Source organism: Azolla caroliniana, unplaced genomic scaffold, assembly GCF_043228905.1.
Source record: "Azolla caroliniana isolate FFs.n. ecotype wild unplaced genomic scaffold, voAzoCaro1.0.p SCAF_6, whole genome shotgun sequence".
Lineage (NCBI taxonomy): Eukaryota > Viridiplantae > Streptophyta > Polypodiopsida > Salviniales > Salviniaceae > Azolla > Azolla caroliniana.
This window is the reverse complement of record NW_028230441.1, coordinates 698,381-714,587: the sequence shown is the minus strand read 5'-3', so window position 1 is coordinate 714,587 and position 16,207 is coordinate 698,381. Positions and strand designations below refer to the sequence as shown.

Here is a 16,207-nt window from a genome sequence, read left to right as displayed (position 1 = left end):
CTCGGGCCTTTGGAGCGGAAGAATTCCTTCGTGGTTTTGTCCCCAACTCGAATCCATCGCTCCATGCTTCCATGAAACTCCATGTCATATATTTCCTTTTCCGCCATGCTGAGTTCATGTTTGACCATGGCGACTTGTCCTGCGATCCAAATACATGACGGGTATCTCTGTTGGAGTCATTGTAAGGCTATTAGTCCCCGTTTTGTCCTCTATCGCTTCTCCTTAGCATCCTTGCTTTTGGTCTTGACAATCTCATGTAGGAGAGTTGAAGCTCTTGTTAATTTAGCTAGAAGTTTGTTAGATGTTGATGAGTCATTGACAGGCAATGACCATTGGTTGGGAGTTGTTCCTTCACCTCTATAAATGTGTAAATAGTGTGTGGGATGCGAGTATGGAATGGGCCCCATTTTCGGTGCAATTGAAAATGACCAACTACTGGGTAATGGTCAAAGAAAGTCGTGCCTAGAGTTATGCGACACCACCCTCCCTTCGCTTCTAGAGCCTCTCCCACATAAATGCGGTCAATGCGAGATAGGGTGGGTCCACTATTCCGCCTGTCTGATCGGGAGAATAAGAGAGAATCCCTTTTTCGTTGGAAGTTGTCAGAATGCCAGATGTCTCGCAGGTTAAGGTGTACACATAGCTTCTCCCATTGTTTACGTTCCCTTCCTTGTAGAACTATGGGGTTGTTGTTGGAGCTATCGTGAATGGATTCGATCATATTAAATCCCCTCCAATGCACCACTCTTTCACACCCGCTACTTGTAGGTGGATGCGGTCCCAACATGTTGCCCTTTTTGTTCTGCTATTTGGAGCATAACCATTCATGAAATTCCAGCGTTGCCCTTGGATGGCCAACGTGCAAAAATGTGCCCTACCAGCTATAAGTGATTCCTGGTGTATTAAGCCTTGGGCTAGATGTTCTCGGATCAAAGTGCAAATACCACCATGATTTCCATCCTCCCCTATTGCTGGCTCCCAAATTGTTCGCCATGATCCTAGTAGAAGGTCTATGACTTCCTTTAACTGTGTCCTATCGAGGTGGTGTTCCTGCAACATGATGATGTCAGCAACATTCCCTAATAAATATTCTTCGAGATCCCTTCTCAGTTTCCATCTATTTTTTTGGTCTAGTTGACTTCTAAGCCCTTGCACGTTCCATGTTACAATCTTCATACTCATGGAATGGGGTGAGAAATTGCCAGTTGTTCCTGGTGCTTGGCACAACAAGTCGTGAGTGGGGAGCACTCACCATTTAGACATCCGGTCATTTCCAAGGATGGAATGTTGGTCCAAATCCAAGAGTGGAGTTTGTGGGCTATCCGGTGAGCTTCAATAGTCCCTTCCTACTTCTCATAGAAATAGAAGAAGCCTGGAGTTAGCTGGGTGTCTATGATAATCCGCAGGTGGATGTGGCAGAGATTAGGTTCCTCTTCATCCATGGTGCACCAGAATTTTGTGTTATTCCAATGCTTCTTTAGTTTGTTCATGAGGGCTTCATCTCTTATTTTTGTGACAAAACAGGCTGCTTGACTGCATAGGGTATCTTTGATCTTGGACTTGGACCAGAAGCAAGAGTGGAAAAGAAATTGAGGTCGTCGGTACTCCATTCTTGTGTACCGCCGATACATGTACCCTTTTTTTGTCCACTATCATATGCCCTATACCTAGCCACTTCAGGGCATTTTGTGGGTGTGGTTCAAGGTCCTGGCTAGATGTATCACACTCACTTATGGGTGGGAAGGCTATGATCTAAGGTGTGATATTCAAAATACTGCCTTGGTTTGTTGTTTCTCCCTTGGGTGCAGTTCCGTTAAAGCTCCGCATTAGGGTCTTAACATGACTTATCCTTCGCCGCTTCCCTGTTTTGTAAGCATTAACGAGGATTTTCTCTTGTGTGTTTGGAGTCACCTTGGGTCTTTCCTTGGGGCTTAAGAAAGCACTAGGGGAGTGCTCATCTGTGGGGGGGAGCTCTTGTAGTAGATCAAAACGATTGAGTCTCATTGGCGATGGAGGATTTTGTGACTATGGAGTTTGACGTAGGACATGGGATTTCCCTACCACTCGCCATTCCATCACAACCTTATCAGGGCGTGATGGGGGAGGTTTCTGATTTCCTATGGTGTCCCGACCTTCCAAGGTCTCCATGGTGGGATCCTTAATGCGTCTCGTGGGGCAGTTCTTTTTTAAATGACCAAGCTTTTTGCATGCAAAATATTGTCCCGATGTGCCGATCACTTTTATGCGTTGTTCAATATGTATTCCATTTTTCCCCAGAATGAGGATCTTGGAAGGAAGTTTGTTGATGTCATATGCCGCGTGATGGGTTCACAACCAAACAAAGGATTGTTGCGAGATATGCTGCAAGCTAAATTTCATTCACAACTACGTGGTATAAAAGAAGTCCAATCGCTTGGTAAAGGCTTCTATCGAATCATACTAGAGGACAAGGATTCTACAGCGAACCTCATAGCAATATCTCCCTGCCAGGTCCGAAACACATGGTTGTTCATGCGTAAATGGACACATGGTTTTAACCTAGAGAAAGCTGCACAACAGGATGATTCCATGAAAAAGGTAACAATGTTGTTTTTGGGATTATCCTTAGAATACAACATGTTACTTCCTACTATTGGAAACTCCTTGGGTATGTTGTTGAACGAGGAACTAACGCTAGCGGACAGGCTAACCATGGGTTTATATAACCTTCTAGAGAGTTACTTGAGAAATTTTTTGTCGTTACTTGAGTGATTCTAGTTGTTTTAAGTCATGGTTGGTTTAGTATTTTACTCTCCCTATCAAGCATGTTGCATTGGCAACCAAATGGTCCCATGCTAGCCTATATGTCGAAAACCTTCTAACCTCACAAGGGCCTCAACACTCTTCTTTGCCTACCCTGAACCACATTGTGTAGTCGAAGAACTTCCTTGAAGAATCTATTTTCTAGCACCATAAGGTAGCATCATATGCAAGTAAAGATTTGTCGTTTGGGACAGAGTGTTAGTGGTGATTCATTACTATCGATGACTTGTCACTTGCCACAAAGTGCAAATAATAATGACTTCTAAATCCCCTTATCTAGAATCTTAAACCTTGGCTTAGAAATCTTAACTCCTTTGACTTTTAAACCCTTAGAAAATCTTAAGCCCTTCACATCCCTTAAACAACCACCCGGAACCTTCGATCCAAAAAGGAAACTTGAAGCCTCAATATCCTTAGCTTGAATCTTATACACAAACAACACATACATTTGAACACATAAACACGTGCACATACACAATCATTCATGACTAAAGGAATGTTTATATATGTAAATAAAATACATTTACATCTACCCATATGCACATGCACACAAACAATTCAATAGCACCATCGTTTCAAGTAAACTATAAAAGTAGCAGTGACTTGACCGTTTCTCTTGATCCAAAATCTCAATGGCCTTGCTCATTTCACACTCACTCGCACAAAATACCATTTATTGGATGAGGATATTCAAGGATGTTAAGTGGTCACATTGGTTCTTCATACATCTTTTGCGGGTTGGTTCCTATTAAGTGTGAATTAGAAAAACATTGTCCCTCTCATATTTCTTTCTTTATATGTCACTTGCACTATGTGTGCTTGTTTGTGCGTGTGAGTGGCACTCCCTCGATCACCATTACAAATGGAAAAACACCACCACCATGATTAACTTACAATGGAATTTGGATCCACACCACTCAAACTATTTTCAAATGAATATTGGATTTGTTTGGGGTCCATTACTAAAAATTCACTTCCAAGCCACAAAACCAACTCATATGAGAAACATGAAGAATTGTCACCTTACATCATTGTCACTCTGCCACAAAAAGAATCCTTTGAACCTTACTCTAGAGTCTACACCCCAATTTGTGAAGCAAATAAAAAAGCATTTCACAATAAGCCTCTCTCTTTCTTTCATTTTGAAGGAACGTGGCTATATATTAACCACATGTATCTCTTATTAAATTATATTAAGTGAATATTCTTCTCTCTCCATGTAGAGGTAGAGTTCTCTCTCTCTCTCTCTCTTTTATCGTAATTAGCTTATCGTCGTGGTAAGTAAGAACGCGGCTATATATTAACCACATGTATCTCTTATTAAATTATATTAAGTGAATATTCTTCTCTCTCCATGTAGAGGTAGAGTGTTCTCTCTCTGTCTCTCTCAGCTTATCGTAAGTTCATAGCACTACAAGCACTATGTCTTGGGTTTGAAACCCAATTTTTTTCACCTCTCTATTATATACTTCATATATATCTCTATTTCATTAGATGCTACTGTGGAATGTCCATTATATACTTCATATATATCTCTATTTCATTAGATGCCACTGTGGAATGTAGGGGTTGAACCCATGACCACCTGGTCTCCCTCGGGCAACCTTACCAACTGAGCTACATCCATCTAGTCTCTCTCTCTCTCTCTCTCTCTCTCTCTCTCTCTCTCTCTCTCTCTCTCTCTCTCTCTCTCTCTCTCTCTCTCTCTCTCTCTCTCTCTCTCTCTCTGTGCAAATTAATTACAGCTCATTCCAAGTATTGAGACACACTCATATCACACACAAATCTAGCGGTTTTCCATCCTTATAATTCTTTTCTTCTTCTCTAACCCATTTTTCACCCTTGCTGAGTTTACGTATCTTTGCAATGCTATTGAGAGAGAGAGAGAGAGAGAGAGAGAGAGAGAGAGATGGAGCTACTAGTGCATGGTTGTCATAAACTCTATTGGCCTTGCATGATTTCCCACCAATCCCTTAGGATTCAATCTGTATTATCTTTTTATCAACTTGACAAAACTCCCCAATTTGATCTTGTTCCTCTCTCTATAACTAACTAGACATTTTGCCTTTCCCCTTTATTGATTAAGCATATTCTACTCCTTTATATACTCCTCTTGCTTAAATCTGGTCATCTTTTACCTCAAAAGGTCAATCACCACCCTTGTTTCTCTTATTTTGCAAATCTCTCTAATGAACACTTTGGTCATATATGGGATTTAAACATATGACCTCATGTTACTATCTTCATATAGAATGTTATGACCAATTGAGCTAGCCTTAAATCACCAAGATTTGTAACTATCTTTATGCCAACCTTGGGAAACCACGGAGATTTTTATAACCTACAAAGTAGTTTTGAGATCTCCATACTATATATGATGTTATTAAGAGGTGACAAGTCTTAACAATCTATAGTTGCACTTAAGTTTACCCCCACTCTCAAAGTGTGGAATTTACAAGCTCTAACCTATGTGATTTCAAAGAATATGTATTGACCTTCACCCTTAATGTTGGGCAATTTCTTAAATATCTTGGAAGAACAATAATATTTTAACATTATGCAACGAATATCTCAAAGATGCAAGAACTTGTATGCAAGTAGCTTTTATTAATATTGAACGCCTCCAAGCCATTAAAGATTTCCAATCAACCAACATTCAAGTCATATTTTTAGGTGTTGAGGTCTTCTTCATGCTACGAAGTTGCCAAGTTGTAAAGGTCCATCACTCGTTAAATGAACCTTAGAGTTGTGGTCCTACTAGCCTCATGCATATTATCACGCACAACACACGCACATGCATGCGCTTCAAGGTACTAGATATGAGCATTTTCTATCATCATGTAATCTAAATGAGCGCATTAGAATCTAGATGAACAATGATATATGTAGTGGGAAGGGTTGAGTGACTTAACCTTTCTTTATAGATCTCAATTTTTGGATTTGGAATGGTCATAGTTTTTTTTTGCACAAAAAAGATACTACATAGTATTAAGAAATCATCATGAGGCTATACAAGAAATTACTCTCTTCTTAAAATTCCTTTGTGAACCCACCCCCCTCATGGATTCCCTTTGTGTAATGAAGGGGCTCTCGTGCAATGTATGAGCCCTCATAGAATCAAAGGGGCACTCATGCAATGAACAAGCAAGCACTCTTGGAATTAATGGGTACTTGTGGATTCAGTGGATGATTGTGGAATTATTGGGTGTCCATGGATTTTTGAGTGATCCATGTCCACGAGATTGTGAGTCAATATCCTCCTCTCGGTCATTTGACACAATAATATGATGAGATCAATGAAGGTTGAAAGTAACAAGTTTCAAAACAACGAACAATGAATTGAGAACAAAACACACATTTTGATTACAATGAGGAATCGCCTTTTACATAGGGTATAAACAATGCAAGAATACAAGGAAAAGGAGAAATTAATCAAGGAGGAAGTTCTTCGAATTTGATAGCCCTAGCTAATGATTGACAGTCGTGGGCCTTTTTTCGATGTAGCTTTCGACAATTCTCATATTTGAACTCCTCCACTTCGAGTACCTTATTTCTCCGCCTCTTGTGCCCCTCTCCCAAGCAAGAAGAACCATGATAACCCTTCCTCACAATCCTAAGAGAATAGATCAGTTGTAGAAGAAGCAGAATAAGAAGTAAAATCCCTCAAAACCCTACAACCCAAGAAGGAAGTTGGGAAAGAAGTGGGTCAATATACACTCTCCCCTCCCTCTCAACATGAAGAAACCCTTAAAAGTAATGGTGTGGAAGATGAAGCTCCTCTTTCTAAAACTCCTAAGAAGAAGCCCATGAATAACGTTCCTCCTAAAAACGTGAAACCTTGAAAAAATGATTGAACCCTTGAAGGCTTGAAATGACCCACTTACAATAAATGCCCACCTATACTCCTCCCGAAAGTGTCAAACCCCCCAAAAAATGATCAAACCCTTGACGTGGTCCATTTACAATAAGGGCCCTCCTATGTTCCTCTTAAAACCGTGAATCCCTAAAAAAATGATTAAACCCTTGAAGGGTTCCCAGTGGATTCCTCCCATTCACACACGAACTAATATTTGAAGCTTTCACCTTTCCCCCCACAGTCATTAACCTTAACCATTTGACTATTCATTTTTCGTTAATTATATATTTGATGGCTTTTCCACTTTATTCTATCATTGTACCCGTCATGTCACAACAATTTCCTTCCATGAACGACATATGAAGGAATTCTATCTTCCCCTTCGGTAGAAATAGCATTTTGGTTGTTTTCCACAAAATTCCATGGAATACTTGGTTTTGAATCCCCACCATTTTTGGGAATACAACCATAACCACATTATCTTCCAAAATGTTTGGTTCACAACATTGTGAATCCTCATCCTCCCCTATTGTTGTTTTTTTTTCAATCATTAACTTGCAACACAACTAGGAGATTATAAAAAAATGTCGTTCGTAGATGAATTGTTAACATTCCTACATCACTCAACAAAAAAGTCATCAACATAAACCCTATTGATTCTTGACAATTTTGCCCCATTAAGTCTTTAATAAGACCTAGTAAATGCCATGAAATTATGCATTGTTCCAAAAGACCGCATTTAATGCCTAGAATGACTATATTTACGAATGAAAAAGCATTGTTTAAAGGTATTTAGATATTAAAAACAATAGGTGATCATGAATTTTGACAAATTAGTAGGATATGCTAATCATCTTCACGTTAAAAACAAAAGTTTGATGGAGTTAAATTGATTTGTAGGATACTCTAAACATCCAATGTGGCATCATAGGTCACAATGATCTTCTTTGGAAACATTAAAACTTCTTACTCGTGCATTGATATAGTATAACACTCCAATATTGAAGAAGCTTGTTTCACAATGATTTGGATACAAAGATAAATAATTAATGAGCCATTGGTACCATCTTTGGAATTAGAAACACAAGAATGCACATAAAACCTAGAAGCCATTGCCAATAATGTAATTGCCACAAAAGTATGAATGGATGGAGAAAGACAAAGAAAGAGACTCTCTCACTAGGTGAATGATACAAAATGCCAAGTTTCAAACATTGAATAACAAAACTCCCATATTTGGTCGCATTTCCACAACCACCTAAGGTGGTCACCAAATCTTGTTTAAAGGGCCAATAATAAGCAATAGGGTTACCAGATGTTAACAATTGTAACACATATTTTCATTAAACAAAACATATACATAAATACCACCACCGAACTAAGTCCTTGATCATAATAGTCAGTATGATAAGTCAAGGCTACATTCTTTTTTATGATACAATGATAAATTCAAGTCGAACACAAAGATACCATTGTATGTTCATAGGGTGTTTTCTCCAAACTTCCATTCAAAATATTGTATTTTGGAAATCCTAAATGTAACTAAATTAATTTTAAATGTATAATCACTTTTCATTTTTGCATCAAAGAGCTTTGATGTTTTAACCTTATCTCAAAAATCAATCTCATGCGACAATATGTGGATTTAATACTTTGTAGAGGTGTTGTAACTTGTAATTCTTATAAATAATTTAGCTAAAAAAACGATTTTTCTATGGTCAATATGTACATAATATCTTGTTGAAGGTATTTAAGAGGAACTTATCGATGAGAATATCAAATATGCAAGCTTGCGGGGTTTGGCAAAAAGCTCATGTTTATTAAGATTCACCATGTTTGAATATTGAAAAACACCCCGACTTGTGAGCTCAAAGGACAGAACTAGGAGAGAAGTTTTGATATTTCGCCACACAACAACATTGAGCCATGAATTCAAATAACAGAAATGAAACAACAATTTTTGATATTCTGGCAAAAAATAGGTTTTATAGATGAAAAGAAAAATGAATAAATAGAACAAGATTTGTTTTCCTCTCAATGGAAACATTGGGAGGAGTGTGTGTGTGTGTGTGAGAGAGAGAGAGAGAGTCTCATAGTTTGAATATGGTCATGTGGGTTTTTAAGAGAAGGCAAAGAAAGAGTAAAAAGCTTGGACATGCGGTTTTATTCAAATATTTGGTAGGTGAGAAACGGTAAATTTTCGAAAAAAGGAGCATGTGAAAAAAGTTAAGTGAATCTTTAGAATCTCAAACGAATCTATGTCATTTTTATTCAATTCAGATTCCTCAATTTGGATCTTGATTTTTTATTCCATCATAATTTTGGGTTCATCTTAATACCAATTTCCACACTTTCACAATTCTCTAATGCTCATGAATCATTAATGCCCAATATATATTGGCTAGAGTGTCAAAACGTCCATTTTGGTGACACTCATGACTCGTGACGTGTGAGTCATAACTCCCGGCTCATGAGGTGCGTTGTGTGCATTTCATATTCATTCTTATGCTTATCTATTCCCCTTCTCATTAAAATTGAGATATTGTTGTTGGCCATCCTTTCTTACTTCCTTAACTTAAAACAACACATGTGCAAACAAACCCCTACCTCTATTCCTCTATCACGATATTGTCATAAATGTCTACATGCCATTGACAATCCTACAAAGCAGTGTGAATCGTGACTAGTTTCATTGTGTTTACGACCTTTCTTTCTAAGATAAGAAAAGTTAATAGAAGTATATTCCTTTGTGAGCACTACGCTATTGCATTGAGATTTTCTATGTTCAATCTTAAATTATGACCCTTTGTTAGTTCACAGTGATGTAGAATACACTTTTATGAGGTATATGAGTCATCACTTTTTTTAGAGTCATTAGATCATATTTAGACCATCAATACAAAAGTTTATTCTATTTGAAACAATGATCCATCACACTATTCCTCCGAAGGTGAACATAATTAACTTAAGTAACTAGTATTACAAATACTCTAAATCCAAAAATAGATCAAACACTATATTTTTATAAACATTTTGTACATGGTTTCTCTATGAGGTTCTTGTTTAAGGCCAAATGAAGTCATCCTTCCCCATCCAACACTCAATGGATGTGAAGTTATACTCATATTTCTTGAAGATTAACCTTGTCACTCTCATACTTTTCCCCTCCTTTTATAAAAGCACAGACTCTCTTTACGTCACCTTGTCACGGTCATAAGTTTACATGATTAGCCCTTTTCTCTCTTTCTAAAATAACAAATCATAGGTTTCATTTGAGAGGGTATGCACACGCTTAATATGATAGAGAAAGAGAGAAGAAGAAGAAGAAGAAGAGGTATATTAACTTCTCTAAGGCAGTCCCTGTAGAGAGAGAGAGATATAGAGAGAGAAATAAATGTGGCAGTTTTGTTTATTGAATCAAGTCAAATTCTTTCCTCTGTGTTTGTCATTGCTTGTTGGCAACTCAACATGTCCCACTAAATGTGTAGTAGAGACACCACTTGGTTGTGGGCCGTGGCACCATTGTAGTGTTTTTTTCATATCTATTAATTGTGTGTTTTCACAAAAAAACAAGGGAGGGAGAGAAGAGAAACGGAGGTAAGATAGTAACATGTGATTTGAAAGTGAAGAGTAAAGAGAAATTTTTGATTAATTATAGGTGATTATAAATAAACTATAATATTTTCAATATGAACAAGATATGTTTTATATTTCCCCTTTAATTTATATATGAGATATTTTATTTTAATTGTGAACCTTGACATGTAAATGTTATCGATGAAATGGCTAAGAAAGCTCCTCCATCACACATCATGGCATCTTACCTAGCTTTCAACTTTTGCTATGTGTAGGTGTGCGACATATTTGGTAACATATGTTGAAACATCGAATAAGATAAGTAGACAAGAAAAAAACTCAGTGTACCGCAATTTATTTATAGTAGACGATATTAACACTTTGTAGACAATTGTGATTGAAATGTCAAAGGGGATCAATTTACAACACAACTGAAACAAAGAAAGAAACTCATTCATAAATCTATAAGCAAACAAATTGATGAGATATAATGCATCAATTTAGAAGACTGTAAAGGATGACAAAGATATTGGGGCACAATCAATTGCCAAGAAAACTGAAAGGTAATAAAGGGATATATCTCTAGGAGAAAAGCCCCAGAAAAGCCTGAGAGAGGTCAACTTGATGAAAACCCGTTTGGCTTAATTTCGGATTTTCATCATCCATTATGTTATATGTGATGAAATTCCAAAGGAAGCCATTTGGCCTTTTGCTTATTATCCATGAGAAACTATGTATATTATATATATAAATGATGTGCATGTATAACTTATGTGTTCATTTAAGGCCCATCAATGATGTGTGCACAGAATCAAGATTCAAGTCTACTACTTCATACCATAGTATGAACCATACGTACCATACTTTTGGATTAACTATTTTTTATGAGGTAAATAAGCCTAAAAAATGGAAAAAGAAAGAAAGAATGTTTGAATAACGTTTGCATTCGTTTTCCAACGTAGGAAAACGAATGTTATGCTAGGCGAACACGAATTTTACGTACTATGCTTCATACATTTCAACAATCTTGGTTGAGAACTTGGGAGAAAGAGTTATGAGGTTGGCAAGTGAACATACCCTTAGGTACATATGAACCTTCGCGGTTGGGGTTTATTATTTTGTATTTGTATTTTTTTCTTTTGGTGTTTGGGGGGAGGGGGGGGGGGATCATTCATTTTACCTTGGAAGTTAGTTCCATTCACACTTGCGATTCTACAAAAAAACCAACGATTTACGAGCAATAACGGCAACACTTACTTACTTACGATAAGAAGCCTAACAATAAATATGGTGGTGGTGTTAATTGTGTATGTATATATATTATTTCTAACCCTAGAGGACCAAAAACACACACAAACACACATGCACATGCACAGACGCGCGCGCGTACATTACGATTCACACACACACACACACATGGTATATGTATGTATATACATATTATATAATATATATACACGCAAAGAGGAGTAGGTGGTAGTCGTCGTCGTATGAATGAGAAAGAGAAAGGAGCAGAACAGCAAGCACATTGAATGCAGTCAGTGTCAGAAATACATACAAATTGAATCGATCAACAAAACCAACATATAAATCAGTAGCAACGCTACAACGATACGAGTAAACACCAACCACTACACAATGTCGTAGGCAGGTAGGGAGAGACATACATGCTGATACAACACATATGTATATCATCATCATATGTATGTAACAGAGGAATATGTACCCAAACTAGCAGCGGTAGTATGTATGTATGTATGTTAACAGGAGAAAGAGTAGGACCTAAGTCAACCAAGTATGTACATATAATATAATAAGTAACTGATGTGATATTTATTGCCGTGCTTGTCACTCTCTGCTGTGTGTACTAAGCGAGTCGACTAGACTGGAGGAAGTGCGCACGGTGGTAATAATAGACACTCCGTAAGTACGTGTGTATGTACATGATGGCATTTCTACCACTTCTCATGGCGGCGGCGGCGGCGGCGAGGGTTGGGCAACTGATGATGAAGGACGACGTTGTACCCACCACGGCAGCGATGATGATGGTGACGGTGATAACGACAGCCACAGCCGTGGTCTGGTTGATGATAGGGAGGAGGCGTGTGTACATTGTGGACTACGGCTGCTACCGGCCGCCCCCAATGAACCGGACGCCCTTCTCCTGCTTCATGGAGTACTCCCGCCTCTCTGGCTCCTTCGACGCCAAGAGCCTGGACTTCCAGCGCAAGATCCTGTCCCGCTCCGGCGTGAGCCAGCTGACGGCCCTCCCCCAATCCCTGCACTTCCTGCCCCCCCGCATCTCCATCTCCCACGAACGCCACGAGTGCCACGACGTCCTCTTCGGCGCCATCGACGAGCTCCTCTCCCGCCTCCGCCTCCGCCCTTCCCCCTCCCCCTTCCACCCTTCCCAAATCGACGTCCTCGTCTCCAACTGCTCCGTCTTCTCCCCTTCCCCCTCCATCACGTCCATGGTCGTCAACCGCTATGGGCTTGGCCCCCACGTCAAGTCCTTCAACCTCTCCGGCATGGGCTGCTCCGCCGGCATCCTCGCCCTGGACCTCGCCCGCAGCGTCCTCCTCGCCAACCCGCGCTCCTGCGCCTACGCCCTCGTCCTCAGCACCGAGAACCTCACCCGCTCCTGGTACCACGGCAACGACCGCTCCATGCTCGTCACCAACTGCATCTTCCGCGTCGGGGGCTCCGCCGTCCTCCTCTCCAACCGCCGCTCCCACCGCCGCCGCTCCAAGTACGAGATCGTGCACACCGCCCGCTCCCACATGGGCGCCGACGACAACGCCTACCACTGCGTCTTCCAGGAGGAGGACAAGCAGGGCGTCGTCGGCGTGGGGCTGTCCAAAGACCTCATGCGCTGCGCCGCCCTGGCGCTGGAGCACAACATGAGGTTGCTGGGCCCCAAGGTGCTTCCGCTGAGGGAGATCGCCTTGTACTATGCCAACCTCCTGTCTCGGAGGCTCAGCCTTCTGAAGCAGCAGCAGAAGATGAAGAAAACGAAGGGCAAGGGAAAGGGCGGCGCCGTACAGCAGCAGCAGCAGCAGCAGGAGGCATCGTACGTACCCAAGTTCAAGGACGCCTTCGACAACGTGTGCATCCACGCGGGTGGGAAGGCGGTCATCCGAGCCATGGAGGCGGCGTTGGACCTCCCTTTGGCCATGAGCGAGCCGTCTCACATGACGCTGTACCGCTACGGCAACATCTCCTCCTCCTCCGTCTGGTACGAGCTGTCGTACGAGGAAGCCAAGGGCAGGATAAAGAAGGGGAACCGGGTGTGGCAGATCGGGCTGGGCAGCGGCTTCAAATGCAACAGCGCCGTCTTGAGGGCGCTCTACACCATCCCCAGCAGCATCTCCACCTGCTGGGATGACTCTATTGCCCACATGCCCGTCTCCCTTGCCGACCTTGACCAGGAGGAGGATGACCAGCAATAAATTATAAGGCCACGACCCACCCTTTCATGCAATGATCGATCCACCACCACCACCACCTAATACCTCCTAATTACATACTCACTCACCAATCTATTCCTTCCATCATCATTCATTATCAGCTTCTTCATGTACACCCTACCCTCTCTGTTTTTCCCATCCCATCCCATCCCACAATATCACGCCCACGCGTACTTTTCTTTTATTATTATTATTAACGCTCTATCTGGTTTTGTAACGTGAAGTCCATGTTTTTAGGAGAAGCTCTCTGTGCAGTATTCATAATCAGTTTCCTGAACTCTGTCTCTGTGCTTCTTAGTATGTAATTCTTCTATGTGTGTGTATATATATATATATATATATAATGCTACATAATAAATACACATTCAATTTTTAATCTGAAAAAGAAGCTACGACTTTTTTGCAGTGTATGTGTGTCACTGTTTAACATGAGAGAGGTGGACTCAGGAGTTGTGAGTGAGTGAGTGTGTATGTGTGTGTGTATTCTTGTTTCCATTTTTATTTTATTTTTTGTATTACCGATAAGCGTGTGGGTAGCCCTCGTCATTTTTGTAGACATTCTGGTCCCTGGAAATGCCTCCCTTCCCTGTCGCCCTACATTTACATTATTTTCCCCAACTAGTCCATACATACATATGTATGTACTTTCATTACCAGACCAAACCAAATTAGGAGGCGTGCCTCTTCTGAGTCATGTTCGTATTCTTTATACGTATCTATCTGTTGATTGTGAACTTGGTTCGAGAAAGCTACTGTACTAATCGGGAATAAATTGATCCCAAAAATGGAATGGACACCGTCCAGCCATCTATAGGTGAGAAAGCCAACCACATAACGCCCTCTATATGTACATAGTGCCCTCCATTCCAATATTATAATAGCCCACGTCCCCCTCCCCCCCCCCCCCCCCCCCACCCCAAAGAAAAAAAACAACATTGACCAAATATATCTACCCTTTTATACAAGGAGTTAGTTAAGTTCCATGTTCTAGCTTGGTTGCTTGTGGGAAATTGGATTCATGGGCCGCGGAAAAGGTACACCCAAGAAACAATGATCAATCCATGCATTGTCCATATGTTGACAAAAGCTGCCCTCGTACACAGAGATAAACCCCTCTGAAATATTTGGAAATGTTAACAATTCCGTTAAAATGGTAATAAATAGATAAGTCAGGAACCTCGCATACATGAATAAGTCATTCAACTAACATTGTTGACCTATACCATCATCATTGAATGTATGATAGACAAGATGGTGGTGTCATAGACTCCCACCACGCACATGATTGAAGGTTATTTTGTGTAAATTGCGAGGATGTGAAGTGTTCAAAAGGCTTTAGAGGTCAAAATGGATAAAAGGGTGTCCCCCATATTTGATCAACACCAAATTATGATAAGCCTTGGTATTATACTTTTGCTTGTTTTTTTACTCTCTCGAGTCTCATCCCCTCTCATCTTTCCTCGTGTTTCCTTGTCTCCTCCATTCCCACTCATTCAAAGAGTCCATTCTCACCTAAACTAATCTGCATCCTCTCTCATCATCCTTATCCTCTCTTACCCGACCCAATCCACTCATCTTCCACTAATATGACCACTCGTTCTTTAGCCTCTCATCCAATCCAATCCACTCACATCCTCTCATCTATTTGTTCAACACCTACCAATGAGAAATACCTATTATGTACTATGTCATGGCAATATTGAACCAATGATGTTCAAATATCCAAAATTCCAAAGGTAATAGAAAAGTAATAACAAGCAATGCCATGGCAAGATAAGAAGGCATGCTACGACCACATCTATTACCCATTTGGAACTCTATTCGCCAACGAGATTTTAAATTGCTAGATGTGCAAACTTTTGAGCAAAACCCATAAAAAACACTAGCCCAGTAAAACTAAATAGAACAACTGCGCATGGTTAAGATAGTTCATGCTCCCATTAAAGCTATGAGAACTTGTTTAAAGCATATCCTGGCAATCCAAATTTCAAAAGTGTGTTGCCTTGTCCACTACGGAGGCTAAATACATAGTGGCAACTGAGGCTGGCAAAGAAATGCTTTGGATGAAAAGGTTAATTTATGTGGTTTTTTGTGACAATCAAAGTGCAATGGACCTAAGCAAGAACACAATGTATCATTCACAGACAAAACACATCGATTTAAGGTATCATTGGTTACGATTGGCAATCGAGGAACAAATGTTGCAGTTAGAGAAAGTTCATACAGATGACAATGTTGTTGATATGCTAACAAAGGTGGTTCCAAGGGAGAAGCTTGAGCTATGTGCCAAGCTTGCCGGAATGGAGATGAATTGAGACACAAGGAATCTTCTCCTTGTGTGACTGGAGGGGGAGATTGTTAATGTGACCATTTGGGTTTTTTCTTTTAATAATAGTTATTATTAGTAGTAGTAGTAAGAAACAAAACGAACGTTTCTTTCTTTAGTAACTGTTACCCGTTTATTATTTTTGAAAATGGACAATGTAAAGTTTTTTTGGGTGTGTGA

The 16,207-nt window shown here is 40.2% G+C and overlaps 1 pseudogene; it reads left to right on the top strand.

Moving 5' to 3' along the window:
• Positions 1-12,334: 12,334 nt before the first annotated feature.
• LOC147862407 (3-ketoacyl-CoA synthase 4 pseudogene) lies at positions 12,335-13,683 on the top strand (annotated as a pseudogene).
• Positions 13,684-16,207: the final 2,524 nt, after the last annotated feature.